Genomic DNA, 13,032 nt, shown 5'->3' with positions numbered 1-13,032 from the left:
CTTCGCACCTGACGCCATTATGGCCGGACAATGTATGTGTGCCGTGTCAACAATGGATGTCACGCCGCAGTGACGCACATTGTGCCACCCTGGGAAGTCCTCCTCGAAATAGTCCGATGAATCGGATCGGGGAAGTTACAGACCTCGAATGATCGAATTAAATGTAGGCGGCAGTTAATAGGAAATTAAGATTAATCATTTGGCCGCTGATTCCTTTTTCTCGTCAACGACCCTTTTAGGGGGACGTAATACGGCAAGTGTCGCTGCAGGCGATAAAGTGAGAAAGAAATTTTACCTTTTATTATCACGTAAATTACGTAATACGGTGAAAGAATTATCGTTATAACGTGCGTCTGTGTATAGAAGCTACCGAGAAGATATTTTTTTGCTATATATTAATAAGAAGATGAGGTTGGTACAATATATATTTTAGACATTCTTTTTTTATCAAATTTTTTATTACGAACACTTTTCATAAGGCTGTTATATATATCTCAGTACTGAAATTAACCTCCGCTGCCCGCAAAATTCTATTCATTAATTATTCAGTTAGTCCGTTAAAAAATGAGATGAGATGAGATGTTTGACAACTTTGAAGAATTCGTTCAAGATCTCTTCGATCCTCGATAATTGCTTCGAAAACGAGAAATGCAGATGAAGATTTGAGTTTGAGAAAGTTGTATAGCTTCGACGCATCAATATGTAAAATCTCGGTATTAAGTTAAATTACAGTCGAGATTGATCGTGATACAAACTAAAACTTTATAATCGATAAAATATTCTCTATATATATATGAATAAAGAGTGCAAATAATTTTTTGCCTGCAAATCTTTTAACATTAATTGGGTGACGTTGGAAAATATTTCGGAAAATAGTTTCTCCGTTGACTGCCTTGTACAAATCTATATTGCTCATAAAGTTAATGTCAATATATTGTTTTTTTACGATTATATTACTCTTTTCTTGATATCTTTTTAATATAAAATGTTTCTACAAGGCAATATCCAATATCCAATAGTAAATTTTTATTTGCACTTTAATTTTTTTACTTTAATTTTTTATGGATTTTATTATAATTTTTACTTAAAAATAATTTAAAATATCTTTTTTATTTTATATGAGATAATTTTATAAATTAAATCCATATATTTGTGACAGTACGCAGTTCTCATTTAGATAGGTATATTTGCTACTTTGTTTCTCTTTGCTCTTAAGCAGAATTCTTTAATGTCAATCGTGTTTTTAACCGATGTGCGGAAGTGTAATAAGCGTAGGATGAGGTTTATTATGTAAAGAAGCTATACGCCCTCGCGGTCAATTTTTAGGACACTGTATATACTAGAAACACAGTCGGAGGGGTAAGCAGAGAGAGTGAGCAAGACGGAGAGAGGAAATTGAGACAGAATGTAGAGGAGCGTGGGAGGTAGACAAGGGTGGAAACGACGAGGATATCGAGACAAGTACGGTCCTTCACTCAGGTACTCGTGGTACTATACGCGCATTTTCGACAAACATCGAGCGCATAGTTTTAGTAAAGTTCTCGCGCGCATTATGTGTTTCATCTTCACTAGGTATTAATTCTGTCCTCAGGTATACGAGGGAGGTACATGGATACGCTTAGCGGAATTTGCGCGTAGGCGTAAGGTGTTCAATCGTACGAAAAAAAATTTGGAACGCATAGTTAGTCCAAATTGAATGTTTTCCTAAAGTTGTCCACAATCTCTTTCAAGGATATTATAAAATCTTCTTCATTCTTATTTAGAGCATATCTTTATTTTTAACATGTAAATCTTAAAATGAGATTATACAGCGCGCGTTAAACAGAAAAATTACTTGCATTAAAGTATTATATGTATTGCGACGCTTTTTCCCCCGGTCTCGCAATCCGGTGGAGGGCTATCGTGGATTGGCAGCACGCGCAACTAATTCAGACACCAAATGATTGGGCGCCAGGTGCGACGGATCGCACCACCGTACACTATTATATCTAACGCAATATCCCCGACAATACCTCAGGGCGTAGTTCTCTTTCAGGGAATTTGGAGAGAGGCGTCACGCAATGAAACACACACAAAATGATAATAATAAGATAACATATATATTTAGTCAGATATAAAACACTTGCAACCGAATCTCAATCACAGTAGGTGTTGGTATAATTGGTCTGAGCATCTCGCACCCGGAATCAGACTACGCGGTAACGAGACCTTATCGGCGGCGGATCGACGCCACGGCAACGAATTAACGCGAAGATGTTGTGTAAATTACCGCACAAAAGTCGGATAGGCTGACGCACGAATGCCGCATAAACGACGCAATAAGGGCACGCGAGAATGTCGAATTTTAAATACTGTAGTAAATACGCACGCGAGATCAGGCCAACGCAACAGATAAACGCAGACGAACACACAAAAGCTTAACATGAATAATTAGTTGAGTCAAGGTAACGCAGTAACGCGGTAACTAACCTTACTTCGAACTCGCAACGACTTCGAACTCACACCGAACTTACGCCACGAGACCGACAAACCGACTCGCCGCACCTTCGGTTGCGCCTTTAACGCGCACCAGGGCCACCTCGATTCCGCACGATGTAAAAATTATGGGCGATCTCGCCGTGTCGACCACGCTGGCCGGCGATTGCCCCCGAACACGAAATAAGGACTCGTATCGCGGACGATCCTACGGCTTGCCACGCGAATCCCGAATTCTTTCGCAAGCACGGAGATTCCGCGGCCCCGCGCCGATTCCGTCGATCTTTCCGTCCCGCCAAGCACAATATTCGCCGTCCTCGGCGAGGGCCCGGATACGTTACTCAAATGCGAGAGCGAGTGCCCTTCAAACTACATGACCGCTCGCGGCTCGCCGTTTCCCTCACAACTCGCTCCCGTTATCGCCACGGTTATCCCGATTCACGCGAGGAAACGCGGCACAATTACTCTCGCCAACATGACCAGAACGTAACACGATTACGAACTCTAACACAATGAAACGCGACACGATTACGAATATTAACACAATGTAACGCGACACCATTCGACACGATTAATCCGACTCGCACAATTTAACGCCACGCGACTGCCGGCCGTGACGGTGCTCCCGGGGAGGGCACGGTTGGTCTTTACGCACAGGAGAGCTCACTCTCGGCAAGGCCCTGGCACGATTTCCACACGAATCTATCTTAAATGCGAGCGCAAGGTAACGCACGTTTCATACCGCCGTCTACAGGTAATTCCTGCGGCGCTCAGGTAACCGATACGTGCCTGGGGCCAGTGCCTCGAGCGAACTCTTTTTTCTTAACGCGGGGACGCCAGAGTGGTGACCTTACAATGTGTCGTAGTATCTCCTTCGGTCCGGGCAGCTCGTAGTTCGGGCGATGCTCCCAGGTTCCTCGCCGGCACGACAGTGTCGGACACTGTCGGAAACGATGACTTGCCGGGATCGCGCCGGTTCCCCGCGCCTGCGCTGTAGCGTGTCGCTCGACCGGATTGCCGATCCTAGCGCTCCCGGCACCTAGGCCGCACGTGCGCCGCTCTTTCCGGGGGCGCCACTCCAATTCTAGGGCGCTCTCATCGGCGCCTCAGCTAGAGTCCCTTTATAAGAGTCTGGACAGACTTTGGGAGTGCAACAACATGGCGTGAATGTCACGTATTTAGGGACTCTATTCTAGACGCCCTAGATGGAAGAAAAATACTATGGCGTCGATGACTACACGTAATCGTTGTATTGTTGTGATATCGTGAGAGAATTCTACAGAGGCTGTGAGAAAGTGTGAGTTTGTCTATATTTTTATTTTGACTTGATAGAGATAAGATAACCAAAACTTTAAAATACCTGAAAAAAATATTTCAATAAAATAAATTATAATAGTATACAACAATTTATTGATAGAGAAAATTACGAGATGTATATATAGATAAATGCATGACAGTTTTTCCTAAAAATACAATAGAAATGTAGGAAATAACAATTCCGATCGGAATCCATTTCGAAAAGTTCTATAATACGCACCCTGAGAGAGGCTCCTAAGGCTCGTTATTTTACCGCTCGTGATTGGTTCCGCCATGGTGTTGCACGTCCAATGAAAATAAGGACCAGTCTGTCCAGACTCTTATAAAGGGACTCTAGCCTCAGTTTCTCGCGCGCCTCCTCTTTCGGCGGCGCAGCTCCCTACCACCGATTCGGCGCGGGCTTTTCGAATCAACCGGCTGTCCGGGCCGCGATGATCGAGTTGGCGTTCGGGGTCAGGCTGGCCGGGCCTCGGCCCCGTCCACCGGCATCCCCTCGAGGCGACGGCCCCAGGGCTGCGCCTTTCCCTGGGCCGCTCCTCGGCACTCTGCTCTGACTGGCGTTTCGTTCGAGCGTGTCTCGGGGTGTTCTAGACTGCTATCCTGCCGCTGTTGCGACCGAGTACGGAGTGAATTCCGGCCGGCGACACTCATGCACTTGCGGGGAGGTCCAGGCGATCCGACTTTCGGCCACGTCCCCTGGCCGTCTCTTTAATCCTCTGCCCTTCCTCGTTGCGGCTCCTGGCCGTTACATGTTGACTCCAGCCACCACTGGCGATCCCTTAAAAACTTAACAACTAATTAGACCAATTAAGAATACGCACCCGCCCTCCCCTCGCTCCAATGAGGAAGCATCCCGAATTCCCCTCGGCCGAGCCCGTCCGGGAAGTAGACGCGACTTGTCACGTCACAGTATCTAGTTTAATAAGGAAAATTTTTATTTAAGGAAATATTCTTATTATTTAAAAATAATTTTTATTAATAGAAAGGAAAAAAATATTGGATAGAGAATAATAGTACTTTCAAACCAAAAATATTCATATTATAACGATAAAAACAGTTTAATCTTATTTTAAAATTCAATATTCTCTATGTAAATATACAAATAATGTTGACTCAATTGTATTATGTTACAATGAAGAAGAAGACATTATTAGCATCAAAATTGTACTCTTTATATATGTGACAAATATAATATTCGAATTAAATTATAATATTCTTGAAATACAAAAATATAACATTATTTTAAAAAAATTATTATATATATTCTTGTTTATATATGAAACAATGTTTGTGTTGATTTGAATATATATTTGTCTTGAGTAAAAACTATTTTGACGTAGAATTACGTCTTTCTCGGGGGGTATGGGGGTACGACTGCAACGTTTTCTTGTAACGTTTTCATGCAACGTTTTCTTGCAACGTTTTCATGCAACGTTTTCTTTTTCTCGAAAAGTATTAAAGAAAAATATACTTTATTATATAGTTTTTGAAAGCTCTCTCTCTTTCTTGATGTAAGCTAAATGTTTTCGTGGTTAATTTTTCGATATGGGTTTGTTCTCGAAAAGTATTAAAGGAAAATATACTTTATTATATAGTTTTTGAAAGATCTCTCTCTCTCTCTCTCTCTCTCTCTCTCTCTCTCTCTCGATGTAAGCTAAGGGTTTTTGCAATTTCATAAATAAATAAATGAATGAATAAATAGATGAATGGATTTAATAAATACATAAATGAATGAATGAATGGATGAATGGATGAATGGATGAATGAATAAATGGATGAATGAATGAATGGATGAATGGATAAATGGATGAATGGATGAATAAGTGAATGGATTTAATAAATAAATAAATGAATGAATAAATGAATGGATGGATGAATGGATAAATGGATGAATGGGTGAATGGATGAATGAATCAATAGATGAATGGATAAATGGATGAATGGATGAATGGACGAATGGATGAATGGATGAATGGGAGAATGAATTTAATAAATAAATAAATGAATGAATGAATGAATAAATGGATGAATGGATGAATGGGTGAATTGATAAATGGTGAATGAATAAATAGGTGAATGGATGAATGAATTTAATAAATAAATGAATGAATGAATGGATGAATGGGTGAATAGATGAATGGGTGAATGGATGAATGAATTTAATAAATAAATGAATGAATGGATGAATGGATGAATGAATAAATGGATGAATGGATGCCTATTGCGTATGCGCATTGCGGACGATTAGGCTTCACTACCTTTCTCTCTCGCACAATTAACGTTTCTCTCTCGCACGATGTCGGACACAGACTCGATGTTCAATGCCTCTTCCATATATGTTCTATTTTAATAGACGTAGTTCTACGTGTTGATTGCGGCACAGTTGTTATTGTGCTTGTTTATCTTTTTTTTCTGCGTGGCAAACGGGTTAATACTTTTCAATTTTTTAAATACTTTTTCTGGAACAGACTGCGTGCTAGAAGACGCAGCTTTACGAAAAGATATTTCTTTCTTCTTTTTGTTTCAAGTGCATACTGGATATTCTTTGTTTTCTCAATCAAAATTTTAAGATTTGCGCGTTCTACAACATCTTGTTTTGTTATAATAATGTTACCTAAAAAAAAAAAGAAAGTGGTAGTATTATACCTCGAAAAAACCTAATTAACAAGTGGTAGATCTTTATATCTCGAAAAATCTCGAGAAAATCTAAGCAGTAGTATCTTTATTTCCGAAAAATTATAACCCAAGTGATACACGTCACAAAATTATGTTACCTTATCAAAAAGAAGAGTCGCGCTTCAAGTGATCTATTACAATTACAAAAAAGAAATGATATCTCTTTAAGTTAGAGCGCCAATTACAGAGAGAACATATCTCTTTAAGTTAGAGCGCCAATTACAGAGAGAACATGTATATTGCCTCAAAAAATAATTGTTGCACTACATTGAAAAATCTTTACATTGTGTCAATTAGAAAAGAATGTATAATAACAATTTTATAAGATTAAAAAATTTTATTTAAATTTAACAAGGGAATACAAGATATTTAAATACAAAGTTATTTACATGTGTATTTTTTAATGGCCACAAAGAATTACAGAAGTAACAGTACAAAATAAAAATATTTTATTAAAATACATAAATTTTTCTTGTAAAAAACTTGGCGGTGCTAGACCTTTTAAATAAATAAGGACAACAATAAATAAAAATAATTCAGAGAAGAATACAATGGGAGTAATATTAAATGATTATCAGCGTGGATGTGAGAGTGAGTGATATGGGTGTGCGTGACTACGCGGACGGCGGATAATGCGGCTTATAATTAAGTATAAAATAAGTTTATTTATTTATTTAAAATTTCGAGGTCTAGCAGCGCCAAGTTTTTTTACAAGAAAAATTTATGTATTTTAATAAAATATTTTTATTTTGTACTGTTACTTCTGTAATTCTTTGTGGCCATTAAAAAATACACATGTAAATAACTTTGTATTTAAATATCTTGTATTCCCTTGTTAAATTTAAATAAAATTTTTTAATCTTATAAAATTGTTATTATACATTCTTTTCTAATTGACACAATGTAAAGATTTTTCAATGTAGTGCAACAATTATTTTTTGAGGCAATATACATGTTCTCTCTGTAATTGGCGCTCTAACTTAAAGAGATATGTTCTCTCTGTAATTGGCGCTCTAACTTAAAGAGATATCATTTTTTTTGTAATTATAATAGATCACTTGAAGCGCGACTCTTCTTTTTGATAAGGTAACATAATTTTGTGACGTGTATCACTTGGGTTATAATTTTTCGGAAATAAAGATACTACTGCTTAGATTTTCTCGAGATTTTTCGAGATATAAAGATCTACCACTTGTTACTTAGGTTTTTTCGAGGTATAATACTACCACTTTCTTTTTTTTTAGGTAACAACATATACACTACTATACGTGTACTTGGCGCCTTTTTTTACCTTTTTTTAAAAAAGGTAATTTTGTGCGGATATCACGCCTTTTTGTAGTATATTACGCATTGTATAAACAGTATGTACAGGATAAAGCTATTTGGAGGTATAATACTACCACTTTGTTTTTTTCGAGGTAACAACATAACAGGGTAACAACATAATACATATACACTATTATGCGTGTACTTGGCGCTCATTTTACCTTTTTTTTTTAAAAATAATTTTGTACGGATATCACGCCTTTTTGTAGTGTTACGCATCTTAATCTTATAAACAATATATCTTATAATCTCATAAACCGTATATAATACAAGGTATGAAGCTAATAGTGTTACGGACTATTATTTCTAAAGAAAACAACAACTTAATATTTTGCTCAGTTTTTTAAAAATAATAATCTGTAACCCTTTTAGTTGTACACCTTGTATATATTTTTTAATTTCAACATAAAACATAATCGCAATAAAGCATGATTAATGTTAATAAGTCGTTAACTGTAAAATTCTTTATTTATTTTTATTTGCGTGTCTTACTGAATGTTGTTCGCAACTGTATATGTACCGATATCTTCAGGTATCGATATTTTTGATAATTATTTTTACGTCAGACATAATTTTAATTCATCCAATTTTTATTATGTCTAAACATAATTTTTGTCTAATTTTTATTATGTCTAGACATAATTTTAATTCAGCGATTTTTATTATGTCATGACATAATTTTAATTCTGCCGCTAGGGAAATTTTAAGTCGATTGTTATGAATCAAGCTTGAATTTAATATTTAGGTGTCCCAGGTTGCCGATGACGAGGTCCACATAGCGCGCTCTATAGTTTTCGGTGTCCAGGTGTATTAATACCTTAAATTCGATGGCCACGTGTTCCAAGTTGCCGATGACGAGGTCCACATAGTGCGCTTCGTAGTTTTCGGTGTCTACATGTATTAATACCTCGAATTCGATATCTACGTGTCCTACTTTGCTAGTCTAGCAATCGTGAGCAGTTGTTCGTTTTCGCTCGTTTCCTCTTTTTTGACTTACTGGATTAAAAAGAGAGGAAACGAGCAAAAACGAGCAACTGTTCACGATTGCTAGGCTAGCGGAGTATCGGCTGAACGCACATATTCAGATTTAAAGTTATTAATACACCTAGACACCAAAAACTATGAAGCGCACTATGTGAACCTCGTCATCAGCAACCTGGGACACCTAGACATCAATTTCAAGGTATTAATACACGTAGACACCGAAAACTACGGAGCGCAATATGTGGACTTTGTCATCGGCAACCTGGGACACCTAAACATTGAATTCAACATATTATTACACCTGGACACCGAAAACTACGAAGCGCACTATGTGGACCTTGTCATCGGCAACCTGGGACACCTAGACATCGAATTCAACGTACGATTACACCTGGACACCGGAAACTATGAAGCGCACTATATGGATCCCGTCATCGGCAACCTGGGACACCTAGACATCAAATTCAACGTACAATTACACCTGGACACCGAAAACTATGAAGCGCACTATCTGGATCTCGTCACCGGCAACCTGGGACACGTGAACATCGAATTCGAGGTATTATTACACCTAGACACCAAAAACTACGGAGCGCGATATCTGGACCTCGTCATCGGCAACTTGGGACACGTGTGGACATTGAATTCAAGATATTAATACACGTGGACACGGAAAACTACGGAGCGCACTATGTGGACCTCGTCATCGGCAACCTGGGACACGTAGACATCGAATTCAACGTATTATTACACCTGGACACCGAAAACTATAAAGCGCACTATCTGGACCTCGTCATCGGCAACCTGGGATACATAGACATTAAATTCAAGCTTGATTCATAAGAATCGACTTAAAAATTCTCTAGCGGCACTTTCTGCCAAGCGTAGAGAACCTTCTTTTCCGTTGACTCAATATTTATTATATATATACCTAAGGAGCTTTCCAGCAAGCGACACAACTCGACACAAGTATCGTTTTATCTTTGTTGCTCATTACCAAAAAAGAAAGATAGAACGATGCTTGTGTCGACCTGTGTCGCTTGCTGGAAAGCTCCCCTAATTTACCTAAATAGAAATCTTTCTCCTGACCGATAAGTCTATCGAACTAATTTCGAAATACGCGCGCGATATCGAAACTGGCGATACCTGCGCCGCCAGCGTCGAAAAAGTGAAAGGGACGTTTCTCTGATAATCATAATAATATTGAGACGTCGGCGTTAGGAGGAGGAGGAGTATCTTAAAAATAAATTTTCGCATTTGGACTTTGCGTCGCAATATCTCCGCTCGTAGGGCACGTAGCGGAATATTATGAGAGAAACCCCCTCCTAATTGGACCCCAAGCTATCGATCAAGCCTACTTAGAACTTGATTCGTTCACTCGTTATCGAGATCTCAACATCTCAGGTACTCGCAACCCGTCGCGTCGCGTAAAAGAGTCACGGTCGGTCTCGCTCCGCGTGTACTTGGCGCGAGACACTACCGTGTCTCTTGATATTATTGCGTACTTTACACAATAACGAATCGGGAATACTTTCATATTCACATTTCAAATTTATTATTTTTATTTTTAGTTACTTATTTAGGTCTCGTGGGAACGTGTTGTGAATTATAGTTCCAGCTTCAAGTTCTCTAATTTAATTCTTTTCGTTGTCTTTCACGCTAAGGCGATTATGAGGCCAAGCGAGGCAGACGAGTAGCGAATGGGGGCACTAACGAATAATAATTTAATAATTGTCGTCCATCCTAATATAATATAGTGTAAGTTTTTTGCATCAAGTAACGAGTAAGTAAATCGTAACCAAGCGCGTCGTAAATTCGTATATTAACTTCAATGACACGCAATGCGAAATTGAGGCGTCGCCCGTATATTGGTCATCATTGATACTTATAATGTGTGTGTCAGTATTATGCTTGTGTCCTACATTTCGAGCGAATCGGTTGCATCGAGCGCAACGAGATTTAACCGACGGGATAAATATTTGTGATCATTTTTGACCAAATAATGCACACGCAATTGGTAAATTGTGTCAATTTACGTGTCGCATAAAATTTTGTATGTATATGCAATTAATGATAAATTTTATTTCCGCTTGCAGAATAATGGCGAAAGAAAATGTAAACCGAAAAATGGATTACGTTTAATAAAAAGTAAATCGGATTTATAAAATAATAAGTTTTGCGTACAAATCGCATTGCAATAATAAATCGACAATAATCACTTGTTTAATCCTCTGATATTCCATAATATATCACGAGGTTATATTTCATAATAAAATTTTGGTTGGCTGATATATCCTACGTAACGTAAAATTTGATATTTTCGTTAAAATATATATCTCTGTGTAATTTCCGAGAACATCGGCTTTGATCAAATCTTATGTTTCTGTTAAAACGAAGATATTACGACGGTAAAATTTCGCAAAGCGAAAATAAAAATGTAGCTTAAAAAGTGCCAGCACTTTAGACGGTTTCAAAAATAGAAGGAAAAAATGACTGTGGAATTTATTATAATATATTTGAAGCGTACGTAGATGCCCCGATGCGTTTCACTTGTAATTGATTTAAATCACTTAATTATTTCATCGCCCACGTAACGATTGTAGAGAGGTCCAGGTTCGAATCCTGGCTGTGGTGATATTTTTCGCAATAAATTCTTTACAGTGACGTAATAAGGATGTTTATTAACATCAAAAGTTAAATCAATTATCAAGTTAAGTATGTGGATTTACTTTTCCAACAAAAAACTGACAAATAATCGGCGCGCAGTTTAGTTAACTTAATAGTTAGATAGAAGTATATAAAATTCACATAGAAATATTATTATTAGACTACCAAGTTATTAGACTATTCAGCCTGACTGAAAGTGGCATCTTCTCTTTAATTTATTTAATTTACCTATTTTCTTTTTTAAGCTCTCACGCACAGTTTTCCTTGAATTTTTCTATTTTATGCCGCGATTATCCTTGCGATTTTCTATTATGTTATTTATTAACATTTAATATCGCTTATATTTGCGTACAATCTGCTCTACATGTTTTGCTTTTAACCGATTTAAGTGATCAAGTTAAATTAGTCACGAAAAGTTTTTCAAAAGTGGAACGACTCTAAGAGCTACTATCGCGCTTTGATTGCTATAATTTACATACAAGGACATTAGAGGAGGATATTCAATGAACGTGATAAGCTATTCGTACTTGGACTGCAAACGATTGCCAACGGTGTCTCTAATAACAAGGGATGCTGGGGGTGCAGATTACCTCAATGACCGCCCGCCATGCATTTCCAAGAATGCGCAATAACCTTTGCACGTTAGAAATGTTAGGCATACTTGATGTACGTTATTTCGGAGAGTGAAACTATGATGCTATATGAATGCGCTGGAACTATTTCCTCACTTTCGACAGATAAAAGTCTCGAGAGCAAAAATTACACTTTTTTCACGTGATAAATTCTCGTCCAGCAGTTCTAACGAGAAGCGTTGCAGCTGCATTTCAATAAATTAGAACTCTAAATCATGCAATTAATGGGTAATTGTGCATTTTAGAGGAGGCACTTTCGATGACCTTGACCTTGACATATGTTGTCAAGGTCACCCTCCTGAGTGACCTTCAGAAGGTTTTAGCCGTCGCTCGCTATTCGTTAAAAAGTTATTAACAAAATAAATTTGGAAAATATAGCATATATAGGTGCATATATAGGTTAGTTGACGCGCTTTAAACACTTAAATACTTTTAAAGCGCGTCAACTAACCTATATATGCACCTATATATGCTATATATTCCAAACTTCTTTGTTAATAACTTTAACGAATAGCGAGCGACGGCTAAAACCTTCTGAAGGTCACTCAAGGTCATGACCTTGACAACGTATATCAAGGTCATTGAAATCGGTGAGGTCGCCAAACTTTTTTTGTTAATAACTTTTTAATAAAAAACGAGCGACGGCTAAAAACTTTTGAAGGTCACTCAGGAGGGTGACCTTGACAACATATGTCAAGGTCAAGGTGATCGGAGGTGCCTCCCCTAAAATGCATAATTACCATTTTATTACGTTTGATAGTATTGCTTAATTAATTTTATCTGAAAATATAATCAGAACGCGGCCGTCTACCTCTGCTGATTACTCGCAGAATAATTATGCGTAATGGTAGCCTTTGCCTGCGGGAAAATCCGTGTCATCGCGACGCAAAGTGAATTAAAGTCCCCTCGGATGCCGCAAAGTGTCTTAATAAATGGAATTTATTAATTCCGTGCC

The 13,032-nt window shown here is 37.9% G+C and overlaps 1 long non-coding RNA gene across 4 annotated transcripts in view; it reads left to right on the top strand.

Annotated features, from left to right (window-relative positions):
* The window catches only part of LOC143908851 (uncharacterized), a 75,861-nt gene that overhangs the window by 25,789 nt on the left and 37,040 nt on the right, over positions 1-13,032 (top strand). Inside the window, exon 1 of one of the 4 annotated variants that reach the window (XR_013260275.1) lies at positions 10,911-13,032. This exon is cut by the window's right edge and continues 889 nt beyond it. The exons of the other annotated variants lie outside the window; for them this stretch is intronic. This is a non-coding gene — a long non-coding RNA (uncharacterized LOC143908851). Of the gene's footprint in view, positions 1-10,910 lie in introns of those variants that run through there. 4 annotated transcript variants of the gene reach the window in all.

This window comes from Temnothorax americanus, unplaced genomic scaffold (assembly GCF_048541705.1).
Source record: "Temnothorax americanus isolate GAGA-0224 unplaced genomic scaffold, ASM4854170v1 Scaffold118, whole genome shotgun sequence".
NCBI classification, from domain to species: domain Eukaryota; kingdom Metazoa; phylum Arthropoda; class Insecta; order Hymenoptera; family Formicidae; genus Temnothorax; species Temnothorax americanus.
Note: the sequence above shows the minus strand (reverse complement) of the source record. Positions and strands in the feature narration are given on the sequence as shown.